The sequence below is a fragment of the Prionailurus viverrinus genome, chromosome C1, assembly GCF_022837055.1.
Source record: "Prionailurus viverrinus isolate Anna chromosome C1, UM_Priviv_1.0, whole genome shotgun sequence".
NCBI lineage: Eukaryota > Metazoa > Chordata > Mammalia > Carnivora > Felidae > Prionailurus > Prionailurus viverrinus.
In genome coordinates, this window is record NC_062568.1 from 6,747,773 (window position 1) to 6,773,041 (window position 25,269).

General features: G+C 40.0%; 1 protein-coding gene across 9 annotated transcripts in view; it reads right to left on the bottom strand.

Moving 5' to 3' along the window:
• Positions 1-25,269, bottom strand: part of RHBDD1 (rhomboid domain containing 1) — a 164,041-nt gene that overhangs the window by 130,939 nt on the left and 7,833 nt on the right. For 5 of the 9 annotated variants that reach the window (XR_007154994.1, XR_007154995.1, XM_047872321.1 and 2 more), the window contains exon 1: positions 10,221-10,356. The exons of 1 other annotated variant lie outside the window; for it this stretch is intronic. The gene's annotated coding sequence lies outside the window, so the exon portion shown is untranslated. Of the gene's footprint in view, positions 1-4,797; positions 4,940-6,314; positions 6,405-9,054; positions 9,119-10,220; positions 10,357-25,269 lie in introns of those variants that run through there. 3 more of the 9 variants (XM_047872318.1, XM_047872315.1, XM_047872319.1) reach the window with 3 other exon arrangements.

Below are 25,269 nucleotides of genomic sequence, written 5' to 3' on the forward strand. Positions count from 1 at the left end.
TGGATTTGAAAAACAGAAAGTGGAAAAAAGGAAAGATATTTTTAAGACAGCAAACAGCATGCATGTGCTGTTAGCGTAAATGCTGGAACTACATTAGAGAAGTAGAAGTTAATTAGCCTGGTCAGCTCTGCTATAGTGCTTGCTTTATAACAAGCAAATGTGTTCAAATGCAATTAACATTCAGGGAACAACAGAACATAATGCAAATTTCGCATTTGATTACGCGCAATTTCATCCGCAAGAAGCATTAGGTGAAAGCAGAAAACTGCACCCAGCTGAAGAAAGCTACACAGAAATTCACCAAATGCACCCAATTACATACCTCAACCATCTACCACCTACCTGAGATCAGAGAGTATGTTACGAGTTACAGCATTACATCTGCAGTTACAACTTACCTTCCACTTCTGATAATCTTCTACTACCACCTGACAATAATTCACTAGCTCCAATCCTCTGACAACCACTTTCACAAGCAAAATTCAGGATTTTTTGAAGGCAAAGTACCATATTTATTGTAGTAGTTATGTATTTCTTAACCATTTAACACGTGCGACCGTGCTACCATTTTATTAGGTTCCTTTTTTTTTTTTTTAACGTACAACTGACAAAGTTTTGTGAGTGTTTTGCTCCAGCCACCATTTGCACCATAAGCCCTGTGGTTTTTATTACATGATTTTGCACAGCATGAGGATTTGAGGAATGCCTGTGTCCCATTCTGGCATAGCTGACTATACCACCAGCATAAAGCGTGTGGGAGGGAGGTCAGCTAACCTAAGAAGCGCTGCTTGTCAGCCATTATTATTCACTTCCACTCCATGTTTTATTCTTACAATCCCATCCTTAAACCAACTCACCAAAGTTAGAGGCTCCCATCACTCAAAGATTTAAAATGCATGCCCTGACCTTCCTTGGACAAAGCAGAGTAAGAGGGGACAAATTCTCTCTCAACCTGTCAAATATGCCCTTACTTTTCCTCTTAATGTCTTCTCTACAAAAAGTTGTTCTGCCTTCCCTCACATGGAATTTAAAATCAAGATTCCTTTAATCTTGGCATTTGTTTACTTGATCATATGTTCTTAATGTGCCAATGATTATCTCTGATTATAATTACTCAAGGACCACATTTGTGTTTGGCAAGATGCTTTCAGTAAGAGAGATCAGGATAATATCTAGTTCGAGTGTAGCAATTTCTGCAAAGAAGGGAAGAGTGAAAATAAGAACCCAGGATCAGATGCTCTGACAATACATGCAGCTCAGTGAAAAAAAACTGCATTTACATGCATCGTGCATGTTGCACTTCTAGACAGCACACAAGGTCAAACCACTAACTGTCAGTTACAATAAGCTTCCAAACTTCTGGTCAATTACCTGGTTAATAACAAAAGACAAGGCTATGACATCATTATAGTTATAATTAATTTACACAGATCAGCTTCCAGTTAATCAAATACATCTTTAAAAGCGTTTAATTATTTTTCACCTTAGAAAGCAACACTCAGCTTTGTTAAATAAAAAGCAATCTTGCTGAATTCAACATGAAAGGTTGTCAGGCTACTCTCAGACATAAAGGACAAAAGGCTTCACAGGGCATACAGCTGCAACGTGGGAGCTGCTGCCGCATTCACAGCAAACAGAAGCACAAGGTGATGGCTGATATAACACATCTGAACAGTTTCTGAACATAACGAAGTTGTCAGGAAACAGGGTAAACAGGCTTTGGGAAAAGAAACGTCCCAATGCTTTTTGTCAAAAAGATATACGGGGCCAGCAATATAGACGTATGTAGTATAGGACAGTCCTTAAGGGCGTGGTCTTTGGTGAGAGCTCTACAATATGCCTTAGAAAATGTATTTGATCACCAGTTTCTCACCTGTAAAAGGACATAATGCAGGCTCACTGGGTTTCATGAGGATTAAATGAGATTACGTATATCAAATCATAAATTGGGAAGTGATAGTGTTTTTTAATCCATATAAACAAATAAAGACCTAAGATTAAAAATTTTAAATACCTTTCAAGTATTTTTATAACTGAGTAACCAATTAGCATTTTTCTTGGCTTTCTATGATCCACTGTTTAAACTATATCATATGATTCAAGTCCACATACATTTTGAGAACAGTATGATGGGGTACGTGGTAGGCACATCAAAGTAGGAACTATTTTTTAATTAAAATAAATTTTATAACAAAGTCTCAAACAAGAGTTCCCGTCAACATGATCTGATAATTTGAGAATTTAATGAGTCTTTCCAAAAAAAATTTCAATATGTCAGATGGCAAAATTTTTATTTTCTTTGCTCCTTTTTAGAGTGTTATAGTCTTAACAGAAAGGGTTATATTATCTTTAAACATGAAAAAAATGAAACCACTGGATTTTGTATATAATCTTGACTTTTGCTCCACGGTGAGGGGAAATTAGTGCCAACTCCAATTGTGATCCTTCACCACTTATGATTTCCAGTATCAATCATAAGTCGGTCCCTTCTCTCACAGACTACACGTCTTAGTGTAATGAGGGCTCATTAAAGTTCTCCGACTGACAGCCCTTCAGACGTAGGTCCTTAACCCAGAGACACATGCAGAGCTGCAATACTCCCCATCACTCCCTTCTAGAGGATTCAAGTAAATTCCATGCTCACCTTTGCTCTGAGCCAGATTTCTGTGTTTATCTGCCTAAAGTCCGTGAAAAAGTGCTCGCCATCCCCCCATTTAATCTCTGTGTAAGAACTGGTAATGAATTATTCATGTGACTGAAATCCTCCCAGCACAGGAACCAGTCAAGGGGGAGAGGAGCACGCCTGACTTCAGAGACGCTGTTTATGTGCCCACAAAGCACATGGGACGGCCACTAAGCAGCAGGTGGTGGGGTCAGCTTGGAGCTTTGGCCTGCCGGACAGCATCAATACTTCATTCTTTCAGGAACAGGAAGTTGCCTCCCAGCCTTACCGGATGTGGTCCTGGTGGGGAGGTGGGGGGAGGAGGGGAGTCAACTTTTCCTTTCCCACACTGATTCAAGGGTGATGGTGACCAGAGTTGGAATAATAACCCTCTCCCTGGAATCTAAAACCTGTGCAGAGATACAAAGACCAACAACACCTGGAACTGATATTCGGAGCCTTAACCTAAAGATATCCTTCAAGTCCACTGAGTCTACCTAAACCTTGAGAGCTCACCTGGCTACTCTCCTTTACCAAGGCTTGGTTGTTTGGTTTTCTGTTGATTCTCTGAGCTACCCATTGACTTCCAACAAATCTCTTGTTTTCGAATAAGCTATCTGGATACCATAGTTAACTCACTTTCTGTTGTTTGCAAAGAACACTCCCCAAAATGCTACATTTGCCAAGGGCTGGCAAGCAGACCCTAGTCTCATTCAAGCATCACCAGCTCTCATCTCCTGGTACCTCACTCGAGTCCGTGGGAGAACCAAAACATGATGCATATAGAAGCAGTATCTCAAAGGTCTGTTCCAGCCATGCTATTCCCAGAGAGAGAAGAGCACAGCCGGCTAAGGACGTGAGAACAAGAGCAACTTCTGCATAAATAAGGCAAAGTCCTCTCAAAGTCATCTACTAAGTGTCTAAACTTGGACACTGGTTGGGGAAGCTGGGTGGTTCAGTCGGTGAATGTCCGACTTTAGCTCAGGTCATGATCTCACGGTTCATGAGTCTGAGCCCCACATCAGGCTCTGTGTTGACAGCTCAGAGCCTGGAGCCTGCTTTGGATTCTGTCTCTCCCTCTCTCTCTGCTCCTCCCCCACTCACCCTCTGTCTCTCTTTCAAAAATAAATAAACTTAAACTGGGACCCTGGATGAAGAATGTAATCACAAAAGGAAAAATGGATGATCTAAAATTTGTCTTCTATTTATACAAGGTTGATGATTTTAAAGAATACATCTAATTATTGATTTTCAAACTATACTCCCTGCCTTTCTTCTTCACTGAAAATAAGACTAGTTTGTCCATTTAATAAAATATTACCACTTGATGAAAACTTCTGACTAGGACTTTGGGACAACGAATCATTTAGATTCATCAACAAAATGAAAAAAAAAAACAAAGGAAAGAGGAAGGGGAAAAGGAAGGAAGGAGGAAGGAAGAAAAGACAAAGGAAGGGAGGAAGGAAGGAAGGAAAAATGGAAGGAAGGAAGGAAGGAAGGAAGGAACTGAATAAGAGGCTTCTTCAACCTGAGAGCCTTTAGAAAGGATCATGGGAATATCCTGCATGCTCTTCTGTGGCTTTACCTGTGTTTCACCATTATGTAATTCATTAACACACATCAGTCATCACATTTCTCTAATTGTGAGCCCAAAGAAGAAAACCAATGAATGTGGAACTATAGCAGTAAAAGCATTGAGCATATAATTTTATATCTCACTGTCTGTATCATTTAATAAATATCTGAGAATTAGTGTCCTTTCAGGCAACCAGTCTAGAGAGCAGACATACAAACAGTGACACTACAGTGCGATAAAGAATGAAAATATGAATGCATATAAATGTGCACAGAATGTTTAGAAAAGAGCAAAAATAAGTTTTAAGGATTTGTATAGAGTGTGGGGGAAGGAAAGAAAGAAAATACTGGGCAGGCACTATCCCGTGGGCAATGGGGAGGGAGATGAAATGATCCATGAAACTCATCATCAAAAGCAGGAGAGTGATCACACACACACACACACACACACACACACACACACACACACAGGATTTAAGTCATCACTTGGCAGATATAATAGCTACAAGCTAAAAATCTGGAAAGCCAAAAAGTCCCTCTTTGATACAAAATTAACATACCTTGAAAGAAACAAGGAAATCTTGAATACTTTGGTACGAAGGAAGAGACTACATGGGCAGTAGGCACAGTATTTATTCCTACATTTGCTCAAAGTTGGAATCAAACTGACTCATTACAACCATGACTGTGAATTGCTGGTATCTGTAACATAAAAAAATGTAGCAAAGTTTCTTTCAGTGTTGCCCTAGAGACTCCATCAAGGAAAAAAAAAATCCAAAATTAGGAGGAGCTGCTATCACACATTGACTGACACAAGCACGTACACACACCCCTATGTATTATTTATATAAAGTTGAAGTCATTGTAATATGTATATAAATTTCATTCATAACTATCCTGATACTGTGACTTTGGATTAAAAATGCATAAGCAAGTTTACACCATGCAGAAACAGCTGTTGGTATAATGAGAACATTCCTGGAGCTGAAGCCAGATTTGGGGTCAAATATGGATGCCATTGTTTACTAGTGTGTGGCCTTGGGCAAATCATATAATCAATCCTGCTGAGCGTCTGCTTCTTTATCCATAGATGAGAAAAATTCCACTTACTTACTGGAGTCATTGTGAAGAATAAATGAGATAGCATATTATGTGAAAGCACGTAGCACACTCCCAAAGTTTGTTTTCCAATCTCCCTTCCTCTCCATAAAGTAATGAGCCTTTCCCCCCATGGGACTAGACTTTATTGCTTTATAATTATGATGTGCATGTAACAATGTCCAAGAAACTAGATGGTAAAATAACACCAACACACAAACCTGAATGCACACCATTGTTCGTTGACTATCATCTAGATCCCAAAGGGCTCTCATACGGCTCTTGTACACTATCTATCGCTTCCCAGAAATTTGACACATTTTCTTTTCTGAATACAGCCAAAATTATCCCACAGGCTTTGAAATATTGCCATCATGATGTTGCACAGAGCAGCTGGCTGATTGAAAGTGACTCCCCCTCCCCCACACTCCAGCTGTCACCAGGAAACCCTCCTCAATGTGTGAAAAAAGACAATGTGATATTACTACCGCTCCTATTAATAACAATCTGACAAATACTCAGCATTTGAGATTATTTTTCATATGAAAGCTCACTATTAACTAAAAATTAACTCCTTAAGAAAAACCCTTTACCATATAAATTGCAAACCAGCTGCTTTCATACAACAAAAAACAGAGGGACTGTAAACACAAGTAATGTATTTCCACTGACTTCTTGTTTCTTTCTCCTCAAGTCATCTGTAATGCTAAACAACAGCCAGTTAAAATATTAAATAGCTTTAACAGTGATACAGCTGTCATGGCTTAGAGGGCTCAAAAAAATAAAATAAAAACTGAGAGGACTTCTCAAAACGTGTGCATAGGCTCCTATTTTGTAAAGTACGGGCCAGACTGGAGGCTGGATGCTTTCTCTTTTTTTAACAGCCACTTGCTCCTGTGCATGAGAAGTCATACACACATCTGACACGGCTGAAAACCCTGGGAGCTGTCTTCAGAACAAGTTTGTGAATCTCACTCACAATAATTCTTAGTGCAAGGACTTCTTAGAGAGAACTCATCTCTTGAGGATTTCTATCCCACAGATGAAGAGTTTCACACCCAATGTCCTGGATTCCAGGGTTCCAGCGACATGCCTCAGAATGTCACCGCAAAAGATTCAAGATGAGCACCAGCAGGCAGAACTGTGCCCTTCAACCTCTCTTAAAGCCTCTCAGCTCCTGAGCTCTTCAGGTAAGATTCAGCTAAAGAGGGTTGCCTCCTAAAAACAAAACAAAACAAAAACAAAAACCAAAACCAAAAAACACAAACAAAATCTAAAGACCACTGCTTACACGATTAGAAATGCAGCATAAAAGGGAATCTATCTCTTTAAAGCATCATTTCTTTTAAATGGTTTATAAAAAGAATGTTTACACATACATGCATGTATCTAACTTTACATAAATGTACCACCGTTAGATTACTTATCCCCACCTCCATATTATAATACATTGCCAAGTAAGCAAAATTATGACCTGCTCTGTCTCCTTTCAAGTATTTTCCACGCTCACATAGTCATATGTAATATATAGACAAAAATACACGGTATTATTACTTTTTTAAAAATGATACATAATGTATAATGCGTTTTCAGTGCTGTCCCATCTCCTGGAACATCCTGTCCCTTCTCTAGCTGACTGTCCTGGTTAACTAACTGAAGATACTTAAATATTAATCAATGGACCTCAAGCTCAATGGACCTTGAAGTTCCAATAAACACCCAAAACAATTTATGGAAGTTGCTCTGTTGTGGTGATCAAACTGAAGATAGTGTTTTTTCTACCAGGTTTTAGAGTTTTCACCTTTTTCACATGTTTGCCTTCTCCCACTCATAATAATGTGAAAGCTTTGACTCTTCACTTCAGGATTTTACCATTTGAAAAGAAAAGCAGTACAGTTAGCTAATAACAAAAATTTATTTATTTATTAAGATGGCACGAGGAAATAAACGAGGTAAGTTTTCTTTTTCTCCCCTGTCCCAACATGCAGCATTTATTGAACCTCTATGCCTTCACGTTTTGCACTTTATTTCATTTAATGCAATGTCCTGAGGTAGGTACGTACCATGACTTCTACTTTATAAAAAAGGAAATTAAGAGGATGTTAATTTGTCTAAAGAACTCAGTTAAGTAGCAGAGGCAAAGTTCAAAGCAGGTTCGACGTGACCAAAACCACTACTATAAGTCTGCCGCTCTAATACAGAGAAGTAGAAAATGTGGGGGCCATTGAAAACTGAATGTTTCGTGATGGGACAGTGTTAATTTAGCGGTGGTATTAACAAAATTATTTGTAGAAGCTGATATCCAAAGTGACTCATGTTTATCTGAAAACTCTGACACACAGTATCTAGGAGCCATGGTGTGGTTCGGGAGCAGTGTGCTCTAATCAAAGTGACATGTTGTGTATGCCATGGTGAGTCAGTGACACTCCTCAACACTGGAATGAGTTTAGGTTTTATGGCAACTGCCTCAAATCCTAAATATCGCCACCTGCCCCCCCCCCAACACTGGCCCCCTGAAAAGGGAAGAATTGTAGGTTACTGCAACTGACAATCTGGGGAAAAAAAAAAAAACCCAGCAGGCGAAAGGCACACTTAACCTTGGTCCCACAGTGCTTCCAGAATAGAGGTACAGGGGGTGGTTAGTACGAGGTCTCTGCTGGTGGAGCTATGTGCCACATGGGAAAGAAAGGTTAAGCACAGAAACATCTTCTGCTTGCAAGTCATTAGCACCTCTCATCTCCATAGCTAAGGCTTACTCTGGGTATCCACCCTACTTCTTTACCAAGTTCTGGGTCAAAAGAAGGTATAATTAAGCTGGAAACACCAAAAACCATTCCTTTTTTTTTTTAATTTTTTTTTCAACGTTTATTTATTTTTGGGACAGAGAGAGACAGAGCATGAACGGGGGAGGGGCAGAGAGAGAGGGAGACACAGAATCGGAAACAGGCTCCAGGCTCTGAGCCATCAGCCCAGAGCCCGATGCGGGGCTCGAACTCACGGACCGCGAGATTGTGACCTGGTTGAAGTCGGACGCTTAACCGACTGCGCCACCCAGGCGCCCCCAAAAACCATTCCTTAACACAATTAGTCATGTCATTCTTAAAAATACTCAGTCCCGGGGCACCTGCTTGGTTCAGGGGGTGCAGCATGTGACTCTTGATCGCAGAGTAGTGAGTTCAAGCCCCACACTGGGCAGGACATCTACTTTTAAAAAAACAAAAAACAAGAAACAAAAAACTACTACAGCCCCAGTAGTGCGGGTATTAGCACTTACTGCTATAATCTTCAACTAAATATCCTGCATCCAACGATCTTAATTATATAGACTATTACTAGGATCCAGAAATAAATAAAATGCCCTGTAAGCTGTGGTCACAATAGTCAGGCACTGCAATTCACAATTAACCCCATGAAAATACTTCCAGCACAATCTATGTGTGTATTTAACTTACACAATTTTTTTTTTTGTAATTTTTAATGTTTATTTGAAAGAGAGAACGAGAGACAGAGTGCAAGCGGGGAAGGGGCAGAGAAAGAAGGACACACAGAATCTGAAGCAGGCTCTGAGCTGGAGCTGGCAAGCTGTCAGTGCAGAACCAGATGAGGGGTTCAAACTCACAAACCATGAGATCATGACCTGAGCGAAGTCAGAGGCTTACCCAAGTGACCCACCCAGGGGTCTCAAACACTTTCCCTGAATTTTCACACTGAATACTTACAGCCCTGTGAAGAAGCCTCTAAGTAACTTGTCCAAGATGTTACACCTAGGAAAGGCTTCACCTGGATTCCAAGTACGTTCTGTGACTTCACAAGAGCAATTCTTTATCATGACAGCAATACTTAACAATGTAAGCACCCAGGTACATTGGGATCCACTGGAAAGCATGTTAGAATAGATTTCTGATTGAAGTCTGAGACAAGATCCCCAAATTTGCATTTCTAACAAGTTCCCATGTGATGCTGCAGCTAGTAGTCCGGGGACAATTAGGAACTCAATGCACCGTTATTCTTTGTAAAATTACTTGCTTCCCCAAGCTGCCGTGTCAGCAGCAAATTATAAGTCTTTACAGTTTATTGGAACTGGGGGAAAAAAAAAGAAAGAAATGTGGGACTTCAGACTTTTAAGAAGTAATTGCAGAGAACTAAAAGAGGCAAAGTACAGCTGTCACTGAGTGTCCTGCAAACAGACCTACACAACGCGATGATTAAGTCATGACTATACAATAATTCCTAATAAGCAATCCTGAGTCTTCAAAAGTTATTGCTTAGTTTGGAAAAAAGAAAGCACGTGATCCATTTTTGGACAGGTTTTTAAAGTGTGACGAGAAAAAGGGTTACATTCACAGGCGGATTTCCTATCCCCTATTAAGAGAAACACCACTTTGTAGGTTAGGGTTGTGTCGGCCACACACTTGCTGGGAGAAACGAAGTTATTCTCCCGGCACCTGAAACTGCAAGTTGTTGCTGATGATGCAACGTCACTTTAAACTTCCTGCTTTCGAAAGGACGCTTTTAAAACCCCACAGAGCCCAGCCCATCCATCCTCCGAGCACATCCTTGCCAGGGCAGTCGTCACCAGGATCAGACAGGGTGCAGACGACGGGACCCTCCCCCCCACCCCCAACCCGGTTGACTCGGTAGACTCGCGGCGGGAAGCACCCTTCCGCCTCTGGGACTTGCCCAGGGTGCCCAGAATGCGGAAACGCGCCTCCAACCCGAACGCACCCCCCCCCCCCCCCCGCCTCCCCGGCCCGGCCCGGGGAAAGCGCCGACTGGAGGCGCCCGGCACCCGCTCCCAACCCGGCGCCACGACCCTGGGAAAGGGCGAAGCGACACCACGCAGAACCAGCGACGCGAGGGGGGCCAAACAGACGCGGAAACTCACGCTCTCTACGGCCCGCCTGCGTCCCCACGTCTTGGCGCGCGTGTACGTCATCACGCACGGGCGCCAGACACCGAACACTCCGGGTGCCCGGGACCCACAGGGCGGGGAGAAGGGAGCGTGGGCGACCTCGCGCCGCGGCTCGCACAGCAGAGCGGGCGGGGCGGGGCGGGGCGGGGCTGGGGTGGGGAGGGTCGTAAAGCGGGCCGGCCAGCCTCCCTCTGCGCATGCTCAGTTGCGCGCCTCCGCGCTCTTCGCCGCCGCGGGGTGGACGTGCGCACCGCGTGCGGTGGCAGTGGCTTGGGGCAGGTTTCGAGGGCCTCGCTGGAGAGGGTCCGCTGCTGAGCGCAGTGGGGGTGGGGGTGGGGGACTTGTATCCCGGTCCCATCCTCCCAGCACCGAGTAAAACGTGGATGATCTTCCTTGGGACCGTAACTGTTGGTCGCCCACCGCGCGTAAAGCAGAGGAGCGGCCTGCTTTCGAGGGACCGGACGTGGGGGACCCCCGGCGAGGGGGCCAGGTGGCGGCTGAGAAACTGGTCTTCCGGGGTCCCATCCGTACCGCGAGGTCCTGCTGCTGCGTGGAGGAGTCGGACCCTGCCTGTGAAGTGCTGGTGGGAGAGACAGAAACTCCCACCTTCGTGAGTTAGCGGCACACCGCACCAGAGCGTCCGTGTCTGGTGGACCCCGTGGTTACTAAGTAGGCCACCCAAACAAGGCCCTGGGGTGCTGCCCACTCCCCAAGCTTAGCCCGGAGCTCGCATTTCTTAGTCTGTTTGCCCATTGAGGGGCTTCTGGTGTTAGGTATTTCGATGGAGGTCTCCTATGAAGCCGTTTTAGGAATTCCGCTTCTATCCTAGAACAAGTGTTAGGTTCAGTTGTAGGAGTTAAGTTCAATGCAGTAATGTTGTATTTCTTTTCTGCAATACCAAGAGGCCTAGTCTTTGGTATGGAACTTTCTAGTAACTAGGGGGAAGACCTGCCTTCCAAAGGCAGGTGGTGGTATGCTGGTCTGTACTTATTGGAAGTTGTGGCAGCTGTGTGTAGCGAGTCTTGTCTTTTGTTACTGTTTGTTGCAAGGACTCTTCGTGGAACTGTTCATTTTGGAGTTTGAAATTTAAATGAAAATTTGGCTCATGTTCAGAGGGATATAACAGACTTCCAAGTGACAGGGAAGATTCTTAGGAAATTCCAAGTATGTATTCTTTGAGCCTTACAAGTCATGCCTTTCTTCTAAAAACAATACGCTGATCAGAAAGTCTGACTGATGGAAACTGCACTCCTAGAACGTCAACTGAAGGGGGGTGGGAAGTAGATGAATCGCCTATAGGAGAATTTTACATACTTCTCTAGAAAAAAGATAAATGTAGTTACTCAGAAAGAAGGGGTCTTCATTTATCTTTCTGATCCACGATCATACGCATTAATTCAATTCATACTAATCCTGTCTTCTGTTCTCTAACACCCCTTATACCTTTCTGTAATCGCATCATTTTTCTTGTTGTTATCTTAATACGTCAGATACAGAAGTAATTTTAAGGGAGCCACAAGTCAAGAAGTCTCAATACAGTAATCTCAAAAATGTCATATATAAGGATTTAGAGTATACATAGGCAATTATATTCCACTTTAAATATTACTTGTGAAAAAACTTAATAGACATTTAAGAGGACAGAAAAAGTCTGCCTTTTTAAAAATGACGTTTTTTGGTTGTTTTTTTTTTGGTCCTATGGTTCATTAAACAGCCTGCAACTTTAAGTTGTATTGAAATCAGCAAATTGTATGCTCAAGTCCTATTTAGATTGGCCGACATCAGTTAGATAATAATTGTGCATCTTAAACATTAACTTATGAGGCAGTCTCACATCCTTTCACTGAGTCAGGGCTTTTAATAACAATAGAACAAATAACAAAGATTCAATGCCAGAAGACCTTTAACATTAAATTTATGCAGTTGTTACATTACTTTGTAAGATAATGATTCCTAAACAAAGTATTCATTATCTTAATCACAAGAAAAAGCATTTGTGCACATGATACATAATATCCAAGACCCATCTAATGATCTGAACAATTCTCTACTTTTATCAAAGGTTTGAAAGAAAGCAGCAGTGTCTGGGATTAAGCCACTTGATGTAAATGAGTGTTCCTACATTGTGGTCCTAGCATATAAATAGAGGAGTTGCGGTAACAACCTTTGCACAGTTCATAAACCTAGGATTGGAACTGGCAGGAAGGCAGAGGAGTACCATTTTCAGCCTTCAAAACCCGGCCGAACAAGGGAAGACATCCGTTAGCAGCACCATGAGCAAATAACACGACTGAATTATTTTTTGAAAGAGGAGCTTGTTTTGGTATACCGTTGCTTTTAGTGGATCACTCATTGTTGTACTCAGCACTGTACCAAAAGATGTATAAAACTTACCAAAGAACGTATAGCTTCCTCGTTAGGCAAAAGCTTGCAAATTAATTCAGGAACAATCTAAGAACCACAAAAGTAAGTACAAAAATTGCATCATGTATTATGATAATAGTAAGACCAACAATAGTATTTAATAGTAATAGACCATGCAAACAGTAACGTTAAGAAATTTTCACTGGCTTTACTGATATCAAACAAACTAGACTTTAAGACCAGAAATATCTCTGGAGACACATTTCACACAGAGTCGGTACATCAAGAAGATGTAACGAATAGAAATGTACATGTGCCCACCCACAGAACCCTAAATACATGAAGCAAAAACTGATAGAGTTGAATGGAGAAATAGATAAATAGTAATAGTTCGATATTATTCAATATCCTATTCTCAACAATGGGTAGAGCAACTAGACAGGAAACCGTTAAGGATATAGAATGCTTGAACAACACTACCAGCCTTATACATATAGATCACTGTACTTAATGATGGCAGGGTTTATATTCTTTTTAAGAAGTATAGTCTTTAGAATAGTCCCTATGGTAGGCTATAAAACAAGTCTCAATACATTTAAGACGATTTGGATCATATTCTATGATGTAACCATGTTCCGAGGTTAGGAATAGGCAATAGGAAAAAAACATAGAAAATCTCCAAACATTTGGAAATTAAATTACTCAAGAGTTGAAGAAGTTATGAAGGAAATTAAAAAATATTTTGAACTGAATGAAAATGAAAACATTGAAATTTGGCGATGCAGCTAAAGCAGTGATCTGAAGGGTATTTACGACTTTAAACACCTATATTAGAAAAGAAAAAGGGTGCCAGTAATCTAGGTTTATACCTTAAGAACTAGAAAAATAAGAGCAACCATAGCAAGGAAACAGGAGGGAATAATTATTGTATTAGAAACCAGTGAAATAGAGAAGAGAAAAATAAGGAAAATCAATGAAAATAAAAGTTGGCTCTTTGAAAAGTTCAATAAATTTGACCAAACTTTATTTATTTGGCTGCCCCTCCCAAAGAGAAGATACAAATTACTGAAATTAGGAATGAAAGCAATACATCGTGCCCACCCTGCCAAAATTAAAAGAAGCTATGAGTAACCTTATGTCAACAAATTAGACAATGTAGTGAGTTGGACAAATGCCTACAAAGATACAAATTGCCAAAACTGAGTCAAGGAAGCAAAGTCTGGAGTTTGCATCCATGTCCTACAGCTACCAGAACAAAGTACCACCAACTGGGTGGCTTAAACAACAACAATTTCTGTCTCACACTTCTGGAAGCTAGAAGTCCATGATCGAGGTGGAGAGCAGGATCACGCTGTCTCTGAAACCTGTAGGAGAGAATCCTTGACTCTTTCTGGCTTCTGGTGGTTTGTCAGTGGTCCATAGCACTCCTCAGCTTGCAGCTACTTCAGTCTCTGCCTCCATCATCACATGGCACTCCTCTTCTTATTAGGACACTGGTAATAAAGGATCGAGAGCCCGTCCTACTCCAGGATGAACTCAGGTTGACTAATTACATCTTCATTGACCCTGTTTCCAAATAAGAATCCATTCTGGGGTACTGCGGGGTTGGGACTTCAACGTACCTTTTTGGGTGATGCAATTCAACCCATAACAGATCCATAGCAAGTAAAATTAATATAGTTGGCCCTTGGACAACATGGGTTTGAACCATATGGGTCCACTTATACACAGATTTTTTTGATAAACACCACTGTAAATAAATTTTTCTTAATATTTTTCTCTAGCTTTATAGCAAGAATATAGTATACAATACATACACAAAATATGTATTAACCACTTTATGTTATTGGTAAGGCTTCTGACCAACACTAGGCTATTATTTTGGGGGAAATCAAAAGTTATACATGGATTTTAACAGTGCAGGGGGTTTGGTGCCACTAACCCCTATGTTGTTGAAGGGTCAACTGTACTTTAAAATCTTTCCACAGGGTTACCTGGCTGGCTCAGTCAGAAGAGAATACAACTCTGGATCTTGGGTTTGTAAGTTCGAGCCCCATGTAGGTTGTAGAAATTACTTAAACATAAAATCTAAAAAAAATTAAAAATAAAATAAAATCTTTCTACAAAGAAAAACTCAGGCCCAGATGGATTCACCGATAAATTCAATCAAACATTTAAGTTAGAAATGATGCCATACAAAACATAAGAGAAAATCTCTGTGATTTTAGGTTAGGCAAACACTTCTCAGCTATGACACCAAAAGCCCAGTCCCACAAAAGAAAAAATTGATAAACTGGATGGCCTCAAAATTTTTAAAAAGTTTGCTTTTTAAAAAGACATCATTAAGAAAATGAAAATCAAGCTACAGATTGGAAGGAAATATTTGCTAATTTTCTATTTGATAAGGATTTACATCTGCTTAAAGTACTCTTATAATTCAACAAGAAGATAAACTTCATTTGAAAAACAAGCAAAAGATTTGAATAGATCCTTCACTGAAGAGAACATTAAAATATCCCAATATCGTGTCACCTGGGTTGCTCAGTCGGTTAAGCGTCTGGACTCTTGACTTCAGCTCAGGTCACAATTTCACCTTTTTTGAGTTTGAGCCCTGAATAGGGCTCTGCACCGACAGCACGGAGCCTGCTTGGGATTCCCTCTCTCTCCCTTCCTCTCTGCCCCTCTCCCACTCACTTTCTGTCTTTTAAAATACATAAACTTAAAAAAGTTAAAAAAAAATATTCCCAATGGAATTAGTCATTAGGAGTGGGCCAATTAAAACTTGCACAGCCCCTGCAGTGACTATAATAGAGAAGACAGACAACAATATGCAGAAACGGGAGCTCTTGTTCATTCCTGGCGGGACTGTAAAATGACATGGCCTCTTTGGAAAACAAGTATTTTTTAAAAAGTTATACATACACTTATGGTGCAACCCAGCAATTCCACTGTTAAGAATGTACCCAAGAGAAGCAAAAATATGTCCACAAAAGAGTTGAATGCAAATTTCACAGCGATAGTATTCATAATTGCCAAAACCTGCAAACAGTCTGAATGCTTATCCACTGTTGAATGGATAAAGCAATAAAAAAGATACAAATGACTGATTCATCCTACAACATGGATGAATCCCAAAAGCAGTATGCTAATTGAGAGAGAAAGCAGACCCAAAAGACTACGTATTGTAGAATTCCATTCATAGGAAATTTCTAGAAAAGGTAAATCTATACAGATGAGTGGTTCTTGGGACTGGAGATGGAAGTCAAGTTAACTAAATGGACAGAAGGGAACTTTGGGGGATGATAAAAATGTTCTAAAACTGGATTGTGAAGATGGTTTCCTAACTTTATAAATTTATTAAAAATTACATTAGGCGAAGGCGCCTGGGTGGCTTAGTCATTAAGTGTCTGACTTCGGCTCAGGTCACGATCTCACAGTTCATGAGTTTGAGTCCCACATCGGGCAAGCTTGAGCCCTAATTCAGGTGAGCTCATGCCCTACTTTGGGTGAGCCCATGCCCTGTTTAGGGTGAGCATGAGCCCTGAGTGAGCCCTGCTTCTCTCTCCCTCTCTTTTCTCCTCTCTCTCTGTCTCTCTCTATCCCTCGCTCACTTGTGCCCTCTCTATACACAGAGAATGAGTGAGTTCTATGGTATGTAAATTCCATCTCATTGAAGCTTTTTAAAGAGAAAAAGATAACCAGTCTGTGGACAAATGTGGCCAGTCATCTACAAGGTCTAGTAAAGAATGAGCATGGCAGACTACACAGGGCTTACCCATCACATGCTATGTTCAGAGCATTATTCTTGAGTTGGGGGATACCAATCAGATATGGATGCCATACCCTAGGAACTTCTAGTCCTGAAAAGGAGCCAAGGGATCTACATAAATTTTAAAGAAGCCAGATAGAGCTAACTATTCTTACTGATGTTTAGTTCAATTAATTTGGGACTTTAAAGGAAGAGAATATTAATTAGGAGCTGGACAGATGAGGAAGTCCTTTGTGAAGTTGACATTTGAATGGTATCCTTGATATGTAAGTAGGATTGTACCCACTGACATGAATGGAATGGAGCATTCTGAACCAAAAAGCAGTAAGATAAGAACAATATTGTGAGGAATCATTAGGGTGATTTATGCTTTATGTATTATTTGAACAGGGTGTTATTTTCATCAATAGTAACAGATGAAAAGGGTATGCCATGATGTATGACCATTCTTGGTGTATGACCATTTATGTAGATACTGAACTAAATGGAATGGAGAATTAAGGAGAATAATGGGAAAGGTTAGCTGTAGATTATGGATGTAAGATAGAGAATATTAAATCTTATTTGAAAAAACACCATTAATAAAATGCAGTCAATTAAAATGCTTTAGAAATTCTTATAATGCTCTTGTCTTTGAGTCTTTATCTGGAAATGTATGCTTTGGAACTCAAATGATTTTTTGTTTAAAGGAAGAATGTAGAATTAAGGATCTATCATGATTGAATTTATTCTACAGCCAATGAGAGAAGTTCTGGCAGTCATAAGGTATACTAAAACTACATATAGCAATGCACTTGCAACAGACCTGTGATGGTTAATTATTCTGAAATTATTATGTACATTATTATAATTGAATATGAATTTTCACTAATCAACTCTCAATTAGTCTACCTTGTCTGAGAAGGGCTGCAATAACAGTAAAATATTTCATGTTATTCTTTGGGTATTTTAATGCTTAGAATTTAATGCTTAAACTCCTGCCCCTAGATCAGCCACTTCCTGATTTCCAATCATACCAAAAACAGATCATTTTACCCGTTATATTGAGCATTAAACCAATAAAACTTCATTCTCTCCTCATGTATTGTCTAAATGATTGTCTAAGGGGTAATCCCCTCCCTCCATAGAAGATGAATAAGCCTTAATTTCCTTCTCCCTACCCCAGTAACCACTAGAGAACAAGAATATAACATGGAAATCTCTTAGTCAAAGATTCTGCCTTGGGACTTGGACTCTTAGGAGATCTGGAAATGGTCGTTTGGAAGCCATAGTCATCTCAGCACCATAAATGACAGTGCTTCACTGTGAGAGCTGGAGGCTGAGTACCACTTAAGGCACCTTTAGCATGACTACCTCAGAATACCCTGAGCTCTGACTCAACCCTTGACCTACTCCTACTAAGACCTTCAGATATAGATTTTCTTACAAATCAGTATTATTTTGGTAAATTATAAGATAGTTTTCTTACTCCTGCAACATCCTACAAGCTCTCACTGTTACCACCACTATGACTTCCACTTGCTGAGTAAGTTAATGCACTTAAAGCTCATCAAAGCGCCTATCACACAATACATCCTCAATATGCATTCACTGTTATTATACTATTAGCTACCGTTTGTTGAGTGTCTACCACTTGCCGGGCACCTCACCTCTATTTTAAAAATGAGAAGGGGGCGCCTGGGTGACTCAGTCCATTAAGCGTCCCACTCGTGATTTCTGCTCAGGTCACGATCTCACAGTTCATGAGGTCGCACCCCACGTGAGGCTCTGCACTGACAGCACAGAGCCTGCTTGAGATTCCCTTTCTCTCTCTACCCCTTACCCATGTGTGCGTTCTCTCTTTCTCAAAATCAACAAAGGGGTTTTTTGTTTGTTTTTAATGAGGAAACAGAGGGTCAGAGAGTCTAATTTATCAAAGCACACATACCTAGTGGGTAGAGGGAATGATGGGGATGATCAAACTTTCTTCCTAATACATTATTTCTACTTCTAAATATTAAATGGCTAGCACTGTGTGTCACCGGATGCGGAATCATCTATGTAAGAGGTAATTTTGTTTTTATTCCTATACATGTTTAGAGTTTTCCTTGTTTAATTATCTAAGCCATTAAAACTGGACATAACCATTGTCCATTTTGGATTTATTTGGAATGATTGTGTTTCTTTCAATTATCCACATTTTTCTATTTTCAAAAGTAATTTATTGTTTTGGATAAATCTTCCTTAATCTTGTTTTCACTTATGATGATTATCTCAAAATAAAATTAGGTTTACAGATGTCCCATTGTTCTTATGTTTACGGGATAATAGTAGAATATTGTTTGAGAGCTCCCATTTCTTTCAAATAATAAATCCCAAATAAGTAATTTAATAATTATTTTAGCAGCATTTTTCTTTTACATCTGCAAATGCCCCTTCTATTTTTATATCAACTAAAATTCTTATGCTTCCATGAGTACAATGAATGATTTTTCCAAATTGGCAGATTTTGCCAATCTGCCAAATCATATTTTCTACGTGCCCTCTGGGACCTAACAGGAGACCCTCTAAACCACACCTTCTCTAATCAGGCAGATTGTATCAGGAATATTGTAAATGTGCTTTATGAAAAACTAATTTAGATAAGGAAGTCTTAGAAAAGGAAGAGCTATCAATCATCTTTCTAGGGAAAAAAAAAATGTCCATAAAGGAGCTCACATCAAAATATGGGAAATGTGGCTGTGATCACAGCAGTAACAGTAGCAGGCGTTTGTGTCAACTTCCCATCTACCTGTAGCCCAGGTGATTTCAGGACCTCCCCTGGGCACATACAGGCACGTCCACACCCACAGGTACCCAACTGTTCCTCCACCACTGCTTGCATCCACAATTAAACATAATGTGTTTTACTTTTTTTTTTTTAACTGTTTATTTATTCTTAGAGGGAGGAAGAGAGAGAGAGAGAGTAGGAGAGGGGCAGAGAGAGAGGGAGACACAGAATCTGAAGCAGGCTCCAGGCTCCGAGCTGTCAGCACAGAGCCCGACGAGGGGCTTGAACTCACAAACTACTATATCATGACCTGAGCAGAAGTCAGAGGCTTAACCAAGGCGCCCCAAACCAGAATCTGTTTTAAATGGAGGGCTGTTGAGGGAACACTTAGAAGAGAATGAATGCCACCTAAAGGTCAATGGGTCAACCTGTTCCCTAGCATGTGGTAGTCCTGGGTGGTGACTGGGAGAATCAGAGGCAGAGGCATCTCAGGTGGAGGGAGCCAGGGACAAAAGACACAGTCAAAAACCAGAGTTATTGCTAAGGTTCTATCCAACTTAACGGCAACAGGCTAGGAAAAATGGGGCAGAGCATGGGGTTGGGGGGGGGGGAGGGGGTTGATATCACCTATAATGACAGAGAGCTGCACTTTGCATCATTTAGATTTTTCTTTTTCTTTTTAAATTTGACACACCTGATTTCTAATCAAAGCATTTCCTTCTCGGGGGGATTTGTTTTTTTGAGTGCTAACCACATAAGTAAGAGCTGTCATTTATCTGAGAATTTTAAATATGTGTAACTGGAAAAGGATTTTTAGAGGTAACTTTACTTTTCTTATGAGCATGCCAGGCATCAGGTGGATGTCAGATCATACAAGGTTTTATGCTGCCAATTATTTTTTAATATTTATTTTGAAATAATTGCAAACTTTAGAAAAGTTGCAAAAATAGTACAGAGACTTTCTCTATATTCACAAAATATGCTGTTAACATTTGTTTCTCTTTTCCTCTTCCTCTCTGTCTTTATATATACATTAATATTAGCATTAGTATTTTAATATATACACACACTTTTTTCTTAATTATTTTCATGTAAATTGCAGGCAAGGTGCTCCTTTGCTTCAGTATCATTGCCTAAAACAAGATTTGTTTTTTAAGAAAAAAGTTATTAGTCTTAAATCTCTGGGGTAAATCTAGCACACTATTCTATGCATTTTAAGTTGCAAATGTCCAAGTGCCATGAAGCTCAGTTGGGAGCAAATGATGACATCCATTCTATTCTAGACCATACATTTAAATATTGAGTAGAGCACAACCTGGATTTTAAAAAAGCAAAATGCAAATTGATACTTTGGGCTGAACTACCAACACGAATTAAACATTTCTAACTACCAACAGGACTCAAACATTTCTTTCTACTAGGGCACAAAATGACAAACATTCCGACACAATTTAATTCATTTGACTCAGTAATACCCCAGAACCTTAAAATCAATTGATTGAATGACTACAATGAATCCAAGATATCGAGGATGCGGCAAGGTGGGGATGAGCATGGGTCTAACAGGCTATGGTAGAACTTACTGTTACATAAACCTTTAAAGCTGTTTGAGCGCTTGATGCAGGCTTTTGTTTCTAATGTTTCTGACTTACAAGGAACAAGAAAACATAGAAGATTGGAAAATGCACAGAATATGATTTTCAGTTCTACCACTGCCATGTGGCCTCACGTAAGCCATTCTGACCCTCTGACAATTTCCTGAACTGTAAGATGAGGGAATCACATGAAATTATTTCTAAGTTCTCCTTCAGCTTAAATATTTTAAGATTCTAAGATGGAAAGAAAAAATAAATACAATGTTAGAAAAAAAAATCAAAGAAGGTAATAAAATATAAAATGTGACTAAAAGTAAAAGTTGCTAAGCCAAAGAAACATTTTTAGATATGGATGAAAGCTCACTATAATTTTCAACTCTTAAAAATTCACATAAGTTTAATTAAAACCTTGATAGTGAACAAAAGTAAAAGGAATAAAATACATGGTTCCGCTGTATTTTAGAATGAAGAAAACAGAACGAGGACACAGTCAAAAAACTAAATACAAATCACAATTACTTACTAAATATATCTTGTGTTATGATGTCGATGAGACACAGTTATAGCTCTAGACAAAGAAATCTCAATTATGGAATAATGCACAACTTGAAAAATCAAGCAACATGAAGTTAAAACATTTCTATCTATTGAAAGCCTGTAAGTCATGGGGGGGGGGGGGAGAAGAAAAATATACAACTAAGTGAAGTCAACAACTGTGAAACCAACTCAAGCAAACAGTAAGCTGATTATTTTTTAACTTCCTAGGAAAAAATATCAAGAATTCATTCACTGCCCTTACAAAATATAGAAGACGCTCGTAATCGTGATTGCACTCATAAGCAGCTTGAATTCCAGCACACCAAGCTTCAGCCTTAGCCCTAGCCAAGGTACTGTGTGTTCTGACCAACCTCTCAACTGGGCCAATAATTCTTTCTTCTGTGGCTTCTCGCCAGGATTAAATGAGATAAGGTATGCAAAATGTAAACCTTCGTGACTGGCACATAGTTAAGAGCTCAAAAATAGGAACTCTAATATCAACTTTTCCACAATTCATACTCAGTTTTCCACTTTGGGGAGGAAAAGCCAGAGCTTGAGTGGCAGAGATAAAAGAAAATGGGGGGTATTGGAAGCCAGAGAAAGAACGGGGGTCTGACTGATGTGGGGGTGCTGGGTGCCCACCTTCCTGGACCAGTTAACAGGCCCCGTTTCTTCAACACTGCTCTTTGGAACACCAAACTTTCTGGTAATTCCTTTTTCTGTCTGTGTTAACAGCTTTTCTGATCTGACTTTCAAAAACAGAAGTTAATTTTTAAAACAAATATTTACTTTTCTGTGGACTTCTTTAGAATATGCACCTGAGAAATGGAAGATTCATCGGGGCGCCTGGGTGGCGCAGTCGGTTAAGCGTCCGACTTCAGCCAGGTCATGATCTTGCGGTCTGTGAGTTCAAGCCCCGCGTCAGGCTCTGGGCTGATGGCTCAGAGCCTGGAGCCTGTTTCCGATTCTGTGTCTCCCTCTTTCTGACCCTCCCCCATTCATGCTCTGTCTCTCTCTGTCCCAAAAATAAATAAACGTTGAAAAAAAAAATTTTTTAAAAGAAATGGAAGATTCATCAAGAGAGTCTTAGGAGTGATGACTAGACATTAGTCTGAACAATACTCTGTCATAGATAACTCATTTGCCTTTTTCTTTTTTTGAATGAATAAAGCTCCTTATGAGAAAAATTAAAACAAGGATTGTTTTAAAACAAGGATTTAAGTAGCAAAGACTACTTGCCTTTTTAGGGAGTTTTTCCTAGGCCTTAGGAAATATTGTTTAGTCAGTATCAGAAAAAGAATCACTGATGGGGCGCCTGGGTGGCTCAGTCAGTTGGGCGACCGACTTTGGCTCAGGTCATGATCTCGCAGTCTGTGAGTTTGAGCCCCGCATCGGGCTCTGTGCTGACAGCTCAGAGCCTGGAGCCTGTTTCAGATTCTGTGTCTCCGTCTCTCTCTGACCCTCCCCCGTTCATGCTCTCTCTCTGTCTCAAAAATAAATAAACATTAAAAAAAATTTTTTTTTAATTAAAAAAAAAAAGAAAAAGAATCACTGATGAAAATAAAGGCTATCATTTACTGAACTTGTGCCATGTGCTTTACTCATCAAACTACATTTATCCTTCTAATGAGTCTACAAAATAGGATTATTATCTCCTTTTACAGATACAGAGCTCCAAAACAAAATGACTAAGTACAAGTTCACAAAGGCAAAAAGACTTTGTACTTAAACCTAAATCACCATGAATTCACCCACAAATCTTCAGCTGCCCGAGCTACCGGAGGGACCTGATTTGTAGGAGAAAACTACCGTTTAGTTTTCATATTTAAACCTCGGTTTGATATTTTATTAACAGGTTTTTACCTTGAATTTTCTTGAGACTTATTTTTAGTGCACATAATCAAGGGAGAAAAAATAATGAAGGGAAACGCTGACTCTTCCAGCGCCAGGTTATATTTAATCTTAGGGAAAGGCAACATGTTGTTTAATTTTCAAGCCCCACTGAGAAATAATATGACAGATTTTAACTGTATTTTTATGGAAGAAATACAGGACATGTTGCTTATTGAATATTCTTGGACTTTTAACCACAGGTGATTGATTTAAGGTGAGTATTTAAGAGTAGTTTTTAAAATTATTTTTGGTAAATTGTAACCAGTTGTTTCCTCGAAAACAACAGTCTCTAGAAGCACTTTCTTCCTTTTGGCTGTGAAAAATATTCACAAAATAAAATATGCACATCAATTAGATGTGGCAAATTGTGTAGCCTCTTAGAAAGACTTGAGTTATATTAGGCCTTCTTTTGATTAATGGGCATTCTTTAAATGAATTAGCCCAGATTCTGCCCAGGAGCATAGTCTGGGCATCCCAGGGGAATGCACTAGAACAAGTCAGAATGTGGAATATCTGTCTTCATCATCAAATACTGTTCAAAAGCAATTGGTTTTGAAGTACTCTTCAGACAGAGGTCACAAACTCCAGTGCCTAGAGGAGGTAGGCAGGTGATACAGAGTCAAGTGGGCTGGGTGGAGGAAAGGACCTGACACATCATGGTGACAAATGGCACCTGACACTTGGCCATGGTGTTAGGGAGATGAGCTGGTGCCATGGGACTCTGGCAAACCGGCCATGGAAAGGGGCAGCTGTTTTTCAATTTTGGCTGACTGAGGACATTTGGGAATCGGGGCTCAATGCTTTCAGATCATTTGATTTTTAAAGAGGAATTAGAATTTCAAATTTTTATGGGTATCTTCTAATGTTTAATAGTTGATGATTACTTTTGAAAATACTAGTTGGGCCAATTAAAAAAAAAAAATACCCTGGACCACTTCTGGTCAACAGGCTACCAAGGGTGCAACTTCTGATTTAAGGAAATGAGACAAATAGTAATAGAAGTGATACCTGCAAATGATCTCATGGTTCTGAATTCTTATACCTCTTTACTAGCCTTTATATAACATTAAAAATGCACTTAAGTTATACTTGACCAAAACAAACAGGAAAGAAGGTGTAGGCCTGGCATCCTATATGAAACCATATGGTGCGTTCCTTGATGTGTGAACTCTATACCACCTCCTTCAGAATTAACTAAAGAGCTTATTTAAAATGTGCATGCTGGATTTACATTAATTAGGTCTCAGGTGGCTGCTACAAACCTGACTTTGTGCAAGCAAGCACCTCAATCCCCAGATGATTCTAACCGCCATTAACGGAGCTCCCCCATTCTGAGAACACGCAGGGGATGTGGTCACTTCCTTCACGTCTGTATCATCCCTGTACTCCCAAGCAGACACAGCTCTGATTTAAAAAGGGTTAAGTTTTGGACCCTTTGGATCCCTGGTTGCTTGGGTGACCCAGAACACGTCTGTGCTTTTGGGTCATTCAATTCTGTAGTCCACAGTGACAAATGTCTACCTCATTAGCTTGCAGTTTATAGATGCTCAGTACACGTCTTCATTTAGCTAATGTCTTAGTGGGTTATTTCCTCCTGGCTCCCTACTGAGGATCAATGTAGTGTACCTGATAGGCGCCCAGTAAGTAATTTTTGATCGACTATAATAATGTATTAATTAGAACACTGTCAACTAGGCCTACCAAATCAACTGTCTGTGACTGAACTGAACAATCATTTACTTTAACCCACGAGGCATTTTGGGTAAGCCAATAATTTGACTAATTTTTAGTTCTCAGAAAATTATTTGATGACATTGACCAAACGAGCCCATCCCCAAATAATAAAATTTCTGGCCTCACCTGCTCTTAAATTCAGGAAGTAAGCACATTATTAGGAGTGTGTAACTCATTATGCATTCTTACACAGGACAAAAATAGTATCATGAAAGTGTGACAGTCACACCATTCTAGACACTGGAAACATTAGCTGTAGAATATGCTGATAGATTGACACGTTCAATGAGCTACACATTTTAGTGTGTCTAGGGAAAAACCACAACTGAAATGTAAATTGCTATTTTGCTTCGGTGAAAAATGAACCAAAATGCAAGTTGT